The 18451-nt window shown below is 39.0% G+C and overlaps 1 protein-coding gene across 2 annotated transcripts in view; it reads left to right on the top strand.

Annotated features, from left to right (window-relative positions):
- Positions 1-18451, top strand: part of LOC111866912 (potassium channel subfamily T member 2) — a 534419-nt gene that overhangs the window by 197019 nt on the left and 318949 nt on the right. Inside the window, exon 1 of one of the 2 annotated variants that reach the window (XM_033752482.1) lies at positions 12522-12667. The exons of the other annotated variant lie outside the window; for it this stretch is intronic. The gene's annotated coding sequence lies outside the window, so the exon portion shown is untranslated. Of the gene's footprint in view, positions 1-12521; positions 12668-18451 lie in introns of those variants that run through there. 2 annotated transcript variants of the gene reach the window in all.

Here is an 18451-nt window from a genome sequence, read left to right as displayed (position 1 = left end):
GGGAGATTAGCTATTTATAAAATCAAGAAATATGGTATATATATATATATATCCGAGGAGGTTAGTCTAGCGGTAACGGACTACGTTCGTATTTGGGAGATGGTCGGTTCAAATCTCGGCCAGAGCATCGCTCATCCTGAGTGGACTTTTCGTGGTTTTACCTGAGTCTCTCCTGATTAATGTTGGTAGATTCCCTCTATTAGGACACGAACAATTCTTTCCGAATCTTTCAGAATCTATCATTATGCCATCAGACGCTGTATAGCTGTATAGTCTAGCTATTGAGATAGAAGAGGAACAGAAAGATTAAGGAATTTTATACTTTAACTAGTATATGTAAATCCAGATTGTGGTCTTACGGATTATGACGCCCTTTCTGTTTATGTTTCTTTCATCTATATGATAGATTTCTACAATGACTGGGCTTCCACAAGGTGCCACAACCCAGAAAATCACAATTTAAATCTCTGAAGACTTGAAGACATCCAGTCCAACATAGGTCAACATCGAATGCAATCCGCTAATTCAAAGCTCACTTCAACCCTGAAAACGGTGGCAGTATCTTCCTGCGAATCATTGGTATTCACTTACCACAATATTCAAATTAACATCTCAGGTAAAGCTCTCACTGTGGTTTAACTATATAAAATGGTCAACATTGAATGCAATCCGCTAATTCAAAGCTCACTTCAACCCTGAAAACGGTGGCAGTATCTTCCTGCGAATCATTGGTATTCACTTACCACAATATTCAAATTAACATCTCAGGTAAAGCTCTCACTGTGGTTTAACTATATAAAATGGTCAACATTGAATGCAATCCGCTAATTCAAAGCTCACTTCAACCCTGAAAACGGTGGCAGTATCTTCCTGCGAATCATTGGTATTCACTTACCACAATATTCAAATTAACATCTCAGGTAAAGCTCTCACTGTGGTTTAACTATATAAAATGGTCAACATTGAATGCAATCCGCTAATTCAAAGCTCACTTCAACCCTGAAAACGGTGGCAGTATCTTCCTGCGAATCATTGGTATTCACTTACCACAATATTCAAATTAACATCTCAGGTAAAGCTCTCACTGTGGTTTAACTATATAAAATGGTCAACATTGAATGCAATCCGCTAATTCAAAGCTCACTTCAACCCTGAAAACGGTGGCAGTATCTTCCTGCGAATCATTGGTATTCACTTACCACAATATTCAAATTAACATCTCAGGTAAAGCTCTCACTGTGGTTTAACTATATAAAATGGTCAACATTGAATGCAATCCGCTAATTCAAAGCTCACTTCAACCCTGAAAACGGTGGCAGTATCTTCCTGCGAATCATTGGTATTCACTTACCACAATATTCAAATTAACATCTCAGGTAAAGCTCTCACTGTGGTTTAACTATATAAAATGGTCAACATTGAATGCAATCCGCTAATTCAAAGCTCACTTCAACCCTGAAAACGGTGGCAGTATCTTCCTGCGAATCATTGGTATTCACTTACCACAATATTCAAATTAACATCTCAGGTAAAGCTCTCACTGTGGTTTAACTATATAAAATGGTCAACATTGAATGCAATCCGCTAATTCAAAGCTCACTTCAACCCTGAAAACGGTGGCAATATGTTCCTGCGAAACATTGGTATTCACTTACCACAGTAATCAGAATAACATCCCAGTAAAGCTGTCCCTGTACTTTAACTAATTACACACTGCACCATGAAGATATATGGTGGAGGTAGCTACAAGATCCACATATTCTTGACCTCGGCACTAGATGGAGGTGAGCGGTCAGCTTCAATCCCTGCCCCCTACCACCCAGGGAAAGATCCCGCCATAGCAATTGGATAGGAGGGTGGGTGAACCCCAGAACGGTTATGGACGACGTGGAGAAGAGGAAATTCTTGCCTGTAACGGGACTAGAACTCCGACTCCTCGACCGTCAAGCCCGCAGCCAGTGCTTATTCCGACTGCGCTGTCCTGGCTCCAGATGACAGCAATCTTTGTATTTACCGTTTTCGTAAGCTCAGATCCCACATTTTCATGTTGTACGGGGAGAATATTCTAGGCAGATCTTAAAGTTTTCGTATTCAGAAAGGCAATACGCCTAGTTTTATGCCCTTGCCACTGAAGCACAATGCCTCTTCCCTGAAGAAAGCAATCTTCATAGGCAACAAAGCCTTCTTTCAGCTAGACGTGGCTGTAAAACCGATTTGGGTTTCGTTGCATTGTCCTTGTTTCAATAAACGTCTGTTAGTATGTTACTACAAGACCACCAGGTGGCTCGTTGAAACTTCTGTAAGTCCAGGCGCTGCCAAGTCAAATATTGGGCTAACCTTCAGAAGTGAGTATGTGTGATGTTGTTCCCAGAAATGTCGGTTTTAAATGAAGCAATTCAAGAAATGCATTGAATCAGCAGCGAAATTAAAATTCACAACATATCCAGCTATTTTTTTCCTTTTCTCATTTTTTTGCAACATTTAGGTCCTTTGTACATGTTCGGAAGTTATACTAATTGTTCAGACCATCTCTTGCTTCTTTCCCCCTTGGCATTACAGCCCCAGTGGGCCTAGGCCTACCTCCATGAACTTCTCCGTTCACTTCGGTTTTTCTAGGTCTTACGCATTCGGTAGGACTCCTTGGGCGGGTGATCAGCTCGTCGCAAGGCCTCTACTTGTACACAAACACAGAAAAACACACACAAACTAAACATCCATGACCTGAGTGCGATTCGAACCCACGATCCCGGTTTCAAAGCGAGCGAAGAGTGTACATGCCCCATCTCTTACTTAGTCTTCCTAAATCCCGCTTTCCTTGACGCGTGTAATTAAATATTCGTTTTAATAATTTGCATTCTGGTATACGGTGAACATGATTCATCCACTTTTCTTGCTAGTCTTCAATACAGTCACGTGTATGTGTGTGACTATATACTGGGTTTGGATTGGAGATTGGATTTATTGACCCCTTTAACACACAACTAGTGACTACGCTTAATTATAGCGTCATAGCTGATCTCCACACTTTACAAATTACTACAGCACACGCTAGAACTTCTCAGTTTGTCTTCACTAGCCATTCCCTGGTAACGGTGACGATTCTTCAGCTTCTGCGCACACGTCGTTGCCTAAGTGCACCGACTATGTCTTCCCTTCACGGACTCCATTTAAACGCTCTGATCTCTTGCTCAAATTGCCCTCCTTGATAACCCATAGGCACGGACCGCGTAGGTGTTACCGTTCATTGTTGTACTCCAGTCGTTTCCGTAGTAACATGTTTGTTTGCGAAGGCGTTACTCAGTAACGGCTGCGTACACTTGCTTATTAAGAATCTGTTACCTAGAAGCAAGAAGTGTTTAGTTGTATGTTTCCAGGTCGTTACCCATTAACGGATCTACAAGCTACAATACCATTGATTATTATTTCATTGATAAACAAATTGAAGTCTCAGAATTCTCGTGTACTTTGCGTGTTTTTAGTTCTAGCCGTTCTTACCAGAATGCGCAGTAAATAGTCGAAACCACTAAATGGGATGAGAGTTGTACAGTGTGTTTTGTTTAGAAAAAGGGTAACATTTTTATAGTTACTGATTTTAGGCTTTTAGGGGTGGGTAATTATCGATGTTAATTCCGTTTTGGGGCCATTATACATGTAGTGTCTAGATGTGGACAATGTTGCCAAACTTTTGGGGATAAATTTTCAGGTTTGATATTTCCACCCTGACGATGGAAGCAACATATACCTTTGAAACGTTAGCAACATCGCAAGCATTCAGACGGTATAACAATCCTAAAACAGACCTGAGATTATGATATTCAGAATGTATTTACATGTAGTGACTCGAAAACTCTTGGTTTCAGAACCAAGACACGAATTTATGTGTTGTTAATTATAACTTTGCCTACCGTAAGACATATAATTTATTTTGTGATAAAATTATTTCTTAATTTCTCTCACTATAAGGTGGATTGTCTTTTTTTATTGCAAGATCTGACTTTATTGACTGAGCTATATGAGTTCTTCGGCAAGCCTGGAGCACCGTATTTTGTGGTTCATTTTATCTCTTCTTCTACACAGCGGATGAGCAAACCGAAGAGGTTCCGTTTCTTCAGCTCCAACGAATATCGTCCACGCTTGAGATCTCTTTTGAATGTAACAATAAGTTCCGGGAAGAACTAATCGCACTCTTTCCTTTGATGAGACACGGACTGCATAGAAAACGACGCGTCCAACAATTATTTTATTGTTGAGCGTGTATTCATTACAGTGGTGACTTTTTATTTAGCCGTTGCTTGGCAACGATAAGGGATACACATACAGACACACAGGCTGATGGTAGGGATTTATGAATTAAGCCATCAAGAAGGGCTCAGATGTCATGCTATACAAACCAGGTTTCGTAAAGATTGGTTCAGGCATTTAAACGTTCATGGGGGGTACACACATGCAGAGAGCATGATGATGGCATAAGCCTACTTTTGTTTTTTCCATTAAGGAAACAGGCTAAAAACCTAAACATTCTGCACATTACAGTGGTGTGTTATTTAGAACTGTCTGGATAGCTCAGATAATAGAATGACTAGGCTACGGGTTGGACTGCGAAGTAGTCGGGTTTCGATTCCCGGTAGAGGCAAGAGATATATCTCTTCGCCGCGAAGTCCAGACAGGCCCTGGGGCTCTTCCAGCACCATAAAGAGTGTTACCGGGGCCTAAGTCCCCAGAGGCAAAGCGACTGGTGTTTACAGTTGATCACTCACCTCCATCTAGTGCCCAGATTATGAATGTATGGATACATATTTCACTTCTCCATACATCTTCATTGTGTAGTGCTTAATCAATCAAGTACACGAATAACTTTATATTTTACTATATCTTTTACCTCCTAATCAATCTATACACCAATTATTCTGACTGAGATTTCGAAGCTATTCCTCAGTCCCTCCTCCAGATGGATTCTGGGATAGTATCTCAAATTAGGCTACGACACATCCTATCTAATCCTTCATTCATTAGTAATCCCATAGTTAAATGCTATATACTGTGAACTACTGGAATCGTCTATAATTGAACCATAAATAAATAGTGAAATAATTGCAACAACTGAGAAATGCCTATTTTGGCGATGTTACTCCGTGTGGTATGGTACAATATTAATGATATTACGGAGGAACGGTGTACAGAGGAATAAGCCAATCAAACACAGTAGAACTCTTCCTACTGATTGCGTCATATTCGTTGCTTGCTTCTCTTACTCTTCCACCCTGAACATGGAGACATTATGTGCCTCCGAAAAATCAACATACTGCTGCCTAACTAGGCGGCATGACATCACTGAAGACAGTGCTCATCATACTTAGGTGAAGCTATACCTGTAACAGGCCGTGGAGGCCCATCGGGTTGTGAGACGTCGAGGCTTCCATATTGGTTACACAATCGGCTCACAGATGGCGGAGAAGTTGTCAGCCTTACGCGTCGGCCTCCATTTACCCCCAGAAAGATTCATGGTACTCATTTCTGTTAGAGGCTGAGTCGACTCTAGGGTCATAGTGCGGCTGGATGTATTAGGTCAATTGGTATAACCAATGATTTCATCGGGAATCGAACCCGCTTCCTTCAGGTTTGTAGAATAGTGTCTCAATCAACTACGCTATCGCGTGCCCACTTCTTCACACTTACCATTTTGAAAACCGCCATGTCCAACATTTATAAAAAATTTTATCCTTTGGTAATATAAATAATTCATTTGTTGTTGAAGTGTGTGGGCCTGTACCAACACTGACTACTGTCATCTTGTTTTATCCTCTACCTTTAATGATCTTCTTTCCGTCCTGTTTTATGTCTCCTGTCTCTCCTATCGCATCTTCGCCCACACGCCCATAGAATCAGTTGTTTCCAGAATGTGAACAACACAGTAGTTACTTCATAAGAGCGTTCGATTCATGCTCTTCGGAACGATAAATCGTGCCCATAATTAAGGGGCCACAGGGATGAAGGGTTAATATAAAACATTTTCACAAACTAAACAAAAGTATAAAATCAGACGATAGTTCTCTATGTAATTTTCACGTATATTAAATATTTGTTTACACAAGGATGCTCCAGATATCGAAGACTTAAAAGGAATGTACGAGTTATGGGTTAGGCCGACTTGACGGGAGGAGTCTCCGACTCTTCGCAAAGTAATGTTGCCCAGACTTGATTGGCAAAATATTTTAGGTCATTATTCCTAATATAAGGAAATAGTATTTATTCATAGCAGTGATTTATAGCCTATTTTTGTTCTCTCACCCCATCCAGATATAGGAATTTTACAGGGCGTTCAATCAAAGAGGAAACTTCGCAACACCGCTGATCGGGCCCAACATTCCTCACAGAATGCTGCTGTAACTGTAACTGTAACGGAGCGCGTTTATCAGCGCAAATGACTCATTCTGCTATCAGCAGTTACAGCAGCAATCTGTGAGGAATGTTGGGCCGGATCAGTGGTGTTGCGAAGTTTCGTTCCCAACTGAACGCACTGTATTTGTCATAAGGTTTGTTATTCTGCGGTTGTATATATATATATATACAGTAGAACTTGGTTATAACGTCATCAAAGGGACCTAAAAATAGTGTCGTTGTAACCGAAATGGGCACTTCCACAGTAGCCTTATGTTAGTCACGTAAAAATCTGCCAAAAACCGAGTTAAAATGTTGAATTTTTTAGTGAAATACGTAGTTAAGTACAGACTAACGTAACATTAACGTGGAATTGCCCAAATGTGTAATATCAAAGACATATTACAGCGCTTTTCACTGACAATACACACCGCACTAATACTGTATATTAAAGGTAGGCCTACTCACCAAATTACAGTAGATTACATCAATTGTTGTGCCTTACTGTACCTAGATACGAGTACAGTAATCAGTTATCTTCATCTGTTTCCTGTTACTTGCCCAATACACACTTTCTAAATTACGTTCAGTGTCCATATCAGAGAAATTCAGGAATGAAAATGACGTTACATACGAGGTTGATGCATTTGTGCATGTCGTACTAAGCAAGGTATAAAAACAGTTGCTTTATGAGGAATTAGTTCGTACCATTGAATATTTGACGCAATAGCCAAGGTGTCGCAGAAACCGATGTTGCTATAACCAAGTTTTACTGTATATATATGTCTGAAGTCTGAAGTCAGAAATCAAAGTTTGGAGTAGTTGCCGATAAAATCAATAATTTCAAGCAATAAACGGCAGTAGAAAATATACTTGAGGTCGTATTGCAGTGTCCATCTTTGCTGAAAAATTAGTACTGTGCTTATAGCTGGCAGCGCCTTTTATTCTTTGTTGTTATTCTGTCGAATTTAGTATCTTCTTATAAACGTGTGTGATTTTACCAGAACATTTTCAAATAATTGGCGTTGCTTATTTCTGGATGGAGTTTATTTTCATAACCAAAATAATTGACACAGAAATTGTTTTCTAAATGCATTTCATACTCCATATTCATTAAAGAAGTTGATAATGTTAAAAATTTCGTATTGCAATTTCAACAAATGTTATGTTAATATTAAAAATAATATATACAGGTTGTAATATTAAAAATAATGTATACAGGTTGTATCATTTGAAATGTAATTCTAAACTCTAACAGTATATGAAAGGTTACATGTGACATTAGTATACAACAAGACAAATGATGGGGCTAATATTTCTTCATCGTTACCAAGCTTACCACCCATCACAAATGTTGTAAACATTTCCTCTGTCTCGTAATTCTGTTACCAACCGATGTATTATTTTATTTCTCGTCAGGTTACACGTTGTTAAATGCTTCATGAAGAGCGGCAAATGATTTCACTGCGAAGAAATATTCAAGAACAAACACACATTCATCTCGTGAATGCACCCTGCTGCCACCTGCAGAGCGTATGTACAACTGGCAACAGCAGGAGCCTAGCAACCAAGGTGATATTAATTCGAGTGTCACGAGAATAGTGGAGAGTATCAACTATATTGGGGGAATAGATTATAATTTCATTTCTGCACCGAAGTAGGTAATTCTTGTTTGGGTTGCCTTTTAAACGTCACACCGTGTATATTCTTTCACTGAATGCACTGCTGCTTCGCATTCAGGAGGTCATGGGTTGAAATCTTGACCCCAAGACCTGCTACCCTCGAATTCTTCTCCGTGTTTTTTTTTCAAAGAAATGCTGGAATCGCACTCGTATATCGAGTAGGACCCCGTATCCTACCCAGTCCTCTCTAATTCATCCGTCAAGTCCTCCATACAATTCGACCATAGATAAATATGTGATTGAAACTTTATCATTAGAATATTCAGTGATCACTTTTTTTTTCCTTGGCACTACAACCCCAGTGGGCCTAGGCCTACCTCCATGAACTCCGTTCACTCAGTAATCACTTAGCATTCCGAATTCTCAGTTTTCTCCAACCGGAAATTGAGTGCAACAACAGGATGCCACGGGGTTATACGAAATGGTATCTCTGCGCGAACAAACAAGTTTGTTGTTATGTTATATAATTGGGTCGAGCGGCTTGTTAGAGGACTGTAATAACAGTGAGTGAAGATTGAGTCAATCTAAGGCTGGTTTCCTAGGCGACGGGCTGGATGCCACACTTTCCTTTCATTCTGTTTCGCTTGACGTCCCTCAACTTCTCCATTCTCCTTTATCGCCGAAGAAGGGAGATGTGTGTGGCAATGTGGAGAGATGATGAAGTGACGCATGGGGTTCAGTAGTGGGCTTCGGAAAATAATCATAATCCATTTCAATACTAAGCCCGTTTAAACATACATTAATAATTATTAAATTTATTTTGATAACAGTCGGCAAAGGAGGGCACAATGCTGTAAGCCGGTAGGTAGGGGTTCGACTCCCGGTAAGGTAATTTGGATTTCTTAATTTACCTAACCCTTCCAGCCGCACTGTGGCCCTGGGGTAGACTCAGCCTCTGACAGATATGAGTACCAGGAATATTCCTGGGGGTACAGGGTGGCCGGCGCTTCAGGCTGAAAACCTTACACTATCTGTGAGCCTGTTGTCTAGAAAATGTGGGAGCCTCGGCGTCTCATAACCCTATGGGCCTCCACGGCCTTTGACAGTGGTAACAGTTGAAACGACTTTAATAATAAGTGATTTTTAAAACATTATATGTTTCGGCCCACAGGTTATCATTAGATGTCAAATTAACCGGAAACGTTATTACTGAATTCTCAAATTATCTCTTTACTTTATTGGAAATATGGGCGCAGTTTCAAATGGGTTTGCGTTCTATTATATGTTGAAGTTTTTCATATTTCTGAACGTTACAATATGGTAAGAAGTTGAATTCAGTCCCTGGTTGATACGAGTGCTGTGTCATAAAATGCGCATTTACTGTGAGGATGTGTGTAAGTGTGAATTTTATTTGTCTTTTTAATTACTAATTGGCAATAACTATAACATTATTACCATAAACAAGCAGAATTTATTGGCCTGGTGAGCGACTGTTAGCTCTTCAAAATGGACTCTACTTCATGGAACAATTTACCTGTATAAAATATTATATACAGAGTTTTTCTAAATTATTGTCTGTGTTTACGTGGCAAACAATTTTCAAACCGGGAACAACAAAAATATATATATGCATATTGTATTTGTTCAGATTTCTGAAGTATTAATTCTATAAGTAATAAAACTTTTTGAGTTACATTTTCATATTCCATAAGCAGTTTCATTTTGATCACTCCGATTTCAAAATAAAAGGTTATGAAAACCCCGACAATAATTTAGAAGACCCTGTTATATATTTCAATTCGTAAATATAAATATTAACCAGTAATTACATAGAATTACCAAAAACAGTGGTAAATATTATAAATATTCTGAAAATAATTACCGTTACCGACAATTATGGATAATAATAATAATAATAATTGCATTTAAATTAATTCTTTTCACAGGATTTATCACATTTTATATTGTTTTTCGTAATTAAACATTATTACCGGTAACTATTCAAACTTTTCTTCTCCCTTGTCGGGGTAGGCTCTCTGACCGATTGCAAGTCAGAATTAATTCTGAAATTATAAATATTATAAACAGGACTGCAGACATCCTTGGATTGGGGATCAGACCGACGCAATGCAGCTACTTACACATGACAACAAAAACACAGAATAAACGCAAACAGACATCCAAATCTTGAGTGGGATTCGGTCACACGATCCCATTGTTTGAGCAGGTGAATACACTTTGTGTCTTAGGCCACTCGGCCACTGTAATTGCTTATTATTATACACAATTTCAAGTTTATTCGCATTTAACGCAACATGTATTTTTATATATTACGACATCCATAAACTTCGATTTCGGGCCTTTATATGGGGGGCGGATGTGGGCAGGCATATATGAGTACCCATGAATCTGCAGTGTGGGGACAACAGGGTGAGATTGGCTCAAGATATATTTCGGTTTGTGAGTGCTTTCCAATAGTTCTTTACCCTGATAAAGTAACATAAACATCTCGTATTTGAATTGGAACATGTCTTTAGTGACTTTTATATCTGAAGATTATTGTCTCCTGGGACGAGACCTTGTGTAAAATATAAATATTGCGACATGATGCCTGAAAGACGTAATAGTCCATTGCTAGACAACGGCTCGATAAAACGCGTATCCGCGGCAAAGGATACAATTGTAGAAATCAAAACGTTGCTGCAAAATTGATTCACGTTTCGTAGCAACGGATAGACACTAAATAACAGACGAACAGTTCTCTGTTCGGTTCACCCCGAATTTAAAAAGAGTTTTATAAGTTTCATTTCCTGCATCCTGTTGTGTTTTAATATACAATTTCTTTATGAAATCCGTCACACCACAACTAATTAAGGTCAGGAGCCAAAATTGGCACTGACCTTAATTAGTTCTGTTGTGACGGATTTAATTAAGAAATTGAATTTTAAAAGAGTGACATGTAATTGTTTCGAGAGTTCAGTCGTGAGTTCATTCATCATTCAGTCGAAAGAGAATTGAGAAGTCAGTTCAGTAGCTCACCGTTCAGATGTGGAGCCTTAACCAGCGGACAACGGAAACCGAAGAAGTGACCGATTCGTAAATGAGAACCAAGTCAGTCACGCAGAAGGGAGGGCACTCGTAGTCCAGTAATGAACGAAGCGAGTCTTAAGCAATCATTGATTCTGAGCTGGTTGTAATTAAGAGTGATTGTAAAGAAGTCATCAGTATATCAAATCATCCAATGCAGAACCCGTTATTATTAGTCACAGAACCCAGAACACGTGACAGTATTTATCAGACTACACGGCGTCATGTCTTAGAAGTTACTATTCGTTGTTATATCTGTAACATATATTTCATAATAACTAATTCTAAGAATAAACTAACTGAACTATTATTTCCATATTTATTAGATTTTTATTGCTTATTACAGAAAATGTTACGGGTGATTACGATTATTTTGCATTTATCAGCATATATTCGTTTATCTAAACTGATTTATTTTCATCGTTTAATTATCTCGCCCCTGATTATTTGCGAAACGCTGCAAGGCGCTCTGGTTCCGGCAATTTTCCAGACTTTGAGATATTTTAATGTCTTAACGAATTCGATTTTTAGTTTAAAGTTCGACTTATGTACCAGACGTATTGGTTTATTCTGAAATGTAGGTTTATAGAAGCCGACCAATTCATTAAAATACAATAATAAATTATATTTGTTTTTAATGCTATAAAGTTGTACACATTTCTGGTAGAATCCTTGGTTATTTGAAGGCTCTGAACAAACAAATTCGTTCCAAATTTAAAAGATGGTTTTTTCATCGCTGTTTCTGAGTTGACAGAAATTATGAGGCCGATTAAAACGAATTTCAAGAATATCTGATATTCTTACGGCCGAGCCTATGGGTTATATTGTACTGACGTTTTGGAAGGACATGGTGCCGCCGTCTTAGACCTACGGGACTATACAACGTCGGTGATAGGATGATTAATGAGTGTGGAGTGAAAATTGGCAGGGTAAACTGAAGTAATCGGAGAAAGTTCAGCCCGGTGCAACTTTATCTAGCACAACCTCCTGATCTGGGATCGAAATTGGGCCGTCGCAGTAGAAAACCGGCGACTTCCCTTCTGAGTTATGGTACCACCCTAACAAATGCTATATTTGAGTTTCTCACGGGAGTGACTACGAAGAATTCTGTCTTTTGGGATGTGACGCCGTGCAGTCAGGTAGAAATTCATCGACATTTCGGGGGAAGGGCGAATATTATATCAAGTAAGGCAGTTTCTCCGTAATTTCGGTGTACTTCTGTAGGAACACACTACGTTATATCCCAGCCACATCTGCGAGAACCTCAAATCCAATATCATCATAAGTGCCGTACAGTATCACGTGGAGGCTTCAAAACAAGACAATTCGGGCGCTGGTTGCCACTTGCCTTCACGCGCATGGATGTTATGTTTGGGGTGGGGGGAGAGTAGAGTGGAGAGAGTAAAGAGTGTGGTGTAGAGGCAGTGAGCTGAGAGCACGTGACCCTCACGTATAACTCTCTCTCCGAGTGCCGTTCGGCCAAGAAATGCAACCCGATCAGTGAGTGAAATGGGCGTGTGAGTTCAATGACGGGTCCTACTTTTCTACAGCCTGTGATAAAGGAAAAATCAAACCGGAGTGTAAGCATAAATTTAATTTCTCTTTAGGAGGCATAACGTATTTTGTCGTATCATATAGGCCTTTGTTTAGTGTTATAATATAGCACATTCATCATATTTTTATGTACACGTGTTTTAAAATTTATTAAGAAATTTTAATTAAATAAGAATGTAGATATATGAGACGCATAACCTAGTTTTACGTATGATAGAATTTAAAAATTTCGTATACTAGAATGTCTTTCGTGATGCAGACAGCCCCTGACGATTAACTGTAATAGTTCGAAACATGTCAAAAAAAGGGGGGGGCCGCGTTGATAAACGCGAACAATCGATGTGCTATATTATGATGGTAAAGAATGTATCATAATGTAAATTTTCCATTTTCTTACAAATCAACTACACGAACATGAGTTATTTTGACCCATTTGACCGTAGTTTCTGTAGTTGTTCGTATTTTTTAACATATTTTGTGCAGTCAAATTGCTTTAACTCTGCTACTGTATGTGTGACATTACTGTGCAGTAATTCGTGTATTTTTCTTGGTATTTTAATCAATCATGAGACAAATCATTAAGGAAAACACGTTTCAAATTAAATGACAAATAATCCGAGATAATTAATCTTGTTCCTCGTGATTTCTTTATAATTTTGAAAACAATAAATAGCCGTGCAGTTCAGTACACCATTTTTAAAACTAAAATATAAATGTATTAATTTAGTGATATGAATTGAATTTATTTACGCCATTTTAGGCTGGTTACCTGCAGGTGTCCATAAATGTCCTTGGTCATGTAGACTAAGTATCGATGTTTATTACGCCAAACTATTGGAACTATTTTATGAATGGCATAATTTTTAAGAGAAAACTATATAATGATAATAGCGGCCAAATAATTATACATTATTCTTATACGGATAACTTGTATTTAATAATTATGTGATTTTAACATGTGAATACACTGAATAATTTATTAGTTAATTGCATCTTCAATTATAGTTGAGAATTCTTACTGCAGAAAACCAGGATTTTAAAATGGTCGGTAACTTAGTGTGTAATTAATCTAGACTTTGAGAAATAAAGGTGTTTAATCGAGTAGAAATCCGACGACGTTTCCGAAGTCAAAACGTCTGTAGGCTAGAACTGGATTACATGTCGTTACATCCCACAATCATTAGTGGGTTAACCTGAAATCTAACGCATCCTTTGATGTATTTACAATTATGTGGATACATATATCCATTAAAATTTTCTCGAACCATGTTTTATATTCAACTTCATCTGTTATTCCATAAGTACCTCGCCTTTTCTTGAATCATAGTTACCATCCAATAGTTCTTTCAGTCCTATATTATGGCATACTTTATTTATTATGTTGCAGGTTGAATGTTTGTACACTTTCCAGTTATACTGGTCCGTTTACTCTAACAATCGGTATTTGAGTCTGTTGTCTCGGAGAGGAAGTTTTCTATTTGCGAGGTTTGTCGCATTGTCAGAAATAATTCAACTTTAGCAATTTTAAGCCTTTTCATAGTAAGGCTATTACTACATTAGATGGGGCGCATTCTCAGAATGCTTATAGTCGTTATATGAAAAGTAACATTAATACCATTATGATACTTTGATACCTATAATCGTGTGCTCCAAAGTTTAGCCAATAATCATAGATGATGAAGATGGTATGGTGATTAGAATGAATTAATTTAGCTTCGAAAACAGTTTTCTTCAGCAAACGATATTTTTACGACACAGAGAAGAGCTGTTTTCCTTTTTTTCGGAGAATTTCTTATATAACTCTTAATAATTCGCCATTTTACTTCATGGCTACTGTAAACAAGGCGACACGCATTAACACTATAAAGCTCAATGGTTACTATATGTACCATTTGCTTTAACATATTTAAACTATGCATTCTGCCCACACAGTCTATTTGTGTGTTTCATATGGTTCTCGCAGTAAACTGCATTGACCGGTTGGGCTTTGTAGCGGAGACGTGATATGTTTACTGGGAGGTAGAGACTGGATCTCTGTGTTATTTATACGTTCCGTATGGTTCTCACAATAAAAAGCGACTGTTTCCCTAAACAGCATTAACCGGTCGGGCTTTGTACCGGATACGTAATGTGTTTCCTGTGAGATACGAACTGAATCTCTATATTATTTGTGTGTTCCGTATGGTTCTCACAATAAACAGCGACTGTTTCCCTAAACAGCATTAACGGGCTGGGCTTTGTATCGGAGACGTAATGTATTTCCTGTGAGATACGGACTGAATCTGTATATTATTTGTGTGTTCTTTATGGTTCTCACAATAAACAGCGACTGTTTCCCTTAACAGCATTAACCGGTTAGGCTTTGTAACGGAGACGTAATGTATTTCCTGTGAGGTACGGACTGAATCTCTATATTATTTGTGTGTTCCATGTGGTTCTCACAATAAACAGCGACTGTTTCCCTTAACAGCATTAACCGGTTAGTCTTCGGAGACGGAGACGTAGTGTGTTTCCTGTGAGGTACGGATTGAATCTCTATATTATTTGTGTGTTCCGTATGGTTCTCACAATAAACAGCAACTGTTTCCCTAAAGAGCATTAATCGGCTGCGCTTTGTAGTAAGGAGTCAGTTGCGGCATGTTCGAGACACTTTCTTAGCATTACCAGGACGGATTCAGAAAAACTACCAAGAACCTCAGTCAGCATGGACGGTGTCTCGGACAGATTCTAACCGAGCACCTCCAGAATAGGAATCTATGGCGTTATCGCTACTCCAAATCGCTCGCCCAGCTACGATTTCATATTCGCTTATTGTGATGGCTGGAACGTTTGTGGATATTTGTGTTTATCTGAAATTTCCGGGACCACGCTCTATCTCAGACGGTTAGTCGCTGGTTTCCCGCTACGGCGGCACGGGTTAGATCCAGGAGAGATCATGTAGGATTTGTGGTGAACAAATTGGCATTGAGGGCAAGTTTTCTCCGAGTATTTTGTTCCCCCTATGAATTCTCGCCCCACCAAGTGCTGCATGTTCATTAATCGTCTTGACAGTGACAGCGTCATTAAATAACTAAAAAGAACTTGATATTTTAGGTTAGTAGTAATTTTTAAAAAGAAATATATTTGTTTTGAAGAAAAAACATTAATTTTGAACAGTGATGTATGGCATAGCCTTTTTAATTTCTATATTTTTATTTTTCTCAAATAACCTCATTTTAACATCAACAAAAATCAGATTCGCCTTAGGAATAATTGAGACATTTTTACGGGAACTTGACTAAGTTTCGTAATTTGACGAACTTAGGGAAAATGAGGTGTAAGTATCCCAATGGTGTCGCGCAACTCCATGTCCTATTGATTTCTTCTGAACTGTCCTCCTAGCATTTCCTGTCTGCGGTACTAGGGCAGATGAAAGGTCAAGGGAGCCCTGCAGTACAATTCATCAATGTCTGTCTGCACCTTCTTCTACCTTTCGTGTTAGACCTTCTGGTCTGTTTCCATCAGAATTAATCTGTAACTATGGGTCTTATAGACAGCCTGTAGGATTCCTTGGAAGGGGATCAGCTCTTTCACAAGGCCGCTTTCGAAACCGGGCAACACGAATACAGAATAAACGCACGTAGACATCCATGCCTTAATAAGGATTCGAAGATCCCAGGGTTTGAACTGGCAGTGACATTTCATGCATCAGACTACGCGGGCACTGTGATTTGTGTCTGTACCATCTCATGCCCGAAATTGTAAGTAATTGCATATCCCCGTACCCAAATCAAACCGTGGGAGGCAGAGAACGGAACTAAGTTTATTCAAATATGTTCATCCTAATCGTAAAATAACACAACGGATTAAGTTGTACCTATGGTCGATTAATTAAGCACCACGCCATGAAGACGTATGGCGGAATGAAGCTGTAGCTCCACCATTGTTGACTTCGGCACTAGATGGAGGTGTGTGGTCAGCTTCAGTCTCCTGCCGCTTTACTCCTGATGGAAGAGCCACCGGTACCCATTAGACACGAGGCCGGTTGGGAATCAGAGTGGGTCTGGAAGTTGTAGAGAAGAAAAACTTTCTTTCCTCTCCTGGGAATCGAACTCCGAACGTCTAGCCTACTAGCCCGTAACTATGCTGACTGAGCTATCTAATATAAGTATTTTAATGTTAGCTTTACATGGAGTTTGGGGTTCTCGGGTCGGAATATGAGGATCGCTCTCTTCTGATGTCTGACGCCGTGTATATTTCGCGTGCTGTTTAACGACGGTTACAGTATCGTGACCATACAACATGACATGGCAGGATGACCGCAGAATGTTAACCTATAAAATATACGAAGTTAAGCGGTTGTAGATTAGTCAAGATTCTTTCCTCTCATCTGTCTGAATGGAGCGAGGAAACCCACAGGACAACTGGGTGTCCCGGCGAAATTTGAATCTAACATCTCCCGAATAAAACAGTAGTGCGTTTCCTGTAAACCAACCTCCGTGACGCTGTATATTCTGGTAGAAAATTACGAAATTTATGCCTTTCTTGCCTAAATTAAGGATGGAAACAACAGGTTACTCAAACGCTGATAACTTTCTACCAGGCGTCACATCTCGAAAGACATTAACCATTATAATCATCGCCATGAGAATTTAAAACCTCGCTTATTTAACTTAACCCATAAATTTAGGCTGAACTTTCTCCCGAAATGTCGGAAAATATTTACCAGACGACAAGATAAACCACATCCCAGAAGATAGTAATTGTCACATTTTTCAACCTCTGTTTTATAAATCATTTATGACATAGTCCGAACTTCAGTTTTCGTCTGATGTAGATTTTTCCTTGTTCGTTCTCTCGCCGAGATGATGGTTTTATTTTATCACACGAAAGATACTGCACCGTCTTTCATGTCCAGGGTTGTCAGTGCATCTTATCGCTCGGCCACCGACTGTTTTCGTGCTACGAAGAAGCAAAAATAAATCAATAAAAGCTCGTTGCTCAGGGTTGTCATATACGTTAGACGTTATGGTTCCGTATTATTTCGTACAGACGACTCCAATTGTCCATTTACATTTCAGCCTGTGCCTAGACATAGAATTTGGAAATCTCCGTTTTCAGACTTCAAAACACGTTTACTTAGTTAACATTTAGATGAAAATATCTTACTTACTCATGGAGCTGAGCCCTTCTGGAGGAGCCGCCAATTCTACAGCTACTCAAGAATTTCCCAGCATTTTATGCAACACGAAGGTTCATTACCGTGTTCACAAGAGCCCTCCACTGATCCCTATCCTGACCCAGATCAATCCAATCCATACCATTCCATCTCTAAGATCCATTGTAATATTGTCCACCCACCTACGCCTTGGTCTTCCCTGTGGTCTCTTTCCTTCTGGCTTTCCCACCAATATCCTATACGCATTCCTCGTCTCCCACATTCGTGCTACATGACGTGCCCACTTCATNTTTATGATATCTACATTATCACCCAGTAGATTCACATCATCTGCATAGGCTAACAGCTGATGTTTCGCGTTTAATTTCAGTCTCGCCTGGCTTCCCTGGACCTTGCTAATGGCATATTCTAAAGCAAAGTTGAAGGGGAGTGACCATAAAGCATCTCCTTGTTTTAGACCATTCTGGATAGGAAATTTATCAGACAAATGTTTACCTACACGGACTTTACTATACCTTTCGTTTAAACACATTTTAATCAACCTAACTAGTTTCATGGGTATCCCAAACTCTATTAGAATATTGTACAATACTTCCCTCCTAACTGAACCATAGGCTTTCTTGAAGTCTATGAATATCTGCTGTACTGTCTC

This window comes from Cryptotermes secundus, unplaced genomic scaffold (assembly GCF_002891405.2).
Source record: "Cryptotermes secundus unplaced genomic scaffold, Csec_1.0 scaffold42, whole genome shotgun sequence".
In the NCBI taxonomy this organism is placed as follows: Eukaryota; Metazoa; Arthropoda; class Insecta; order Blattodea; family Kalotermitidae; genus Cryptotermes; species Cryptotermes secundus.
Note: the sequence above shows the minus strand (reverse complement) of the source record. Positions and strands in the feature narration are given on the sequence as shown.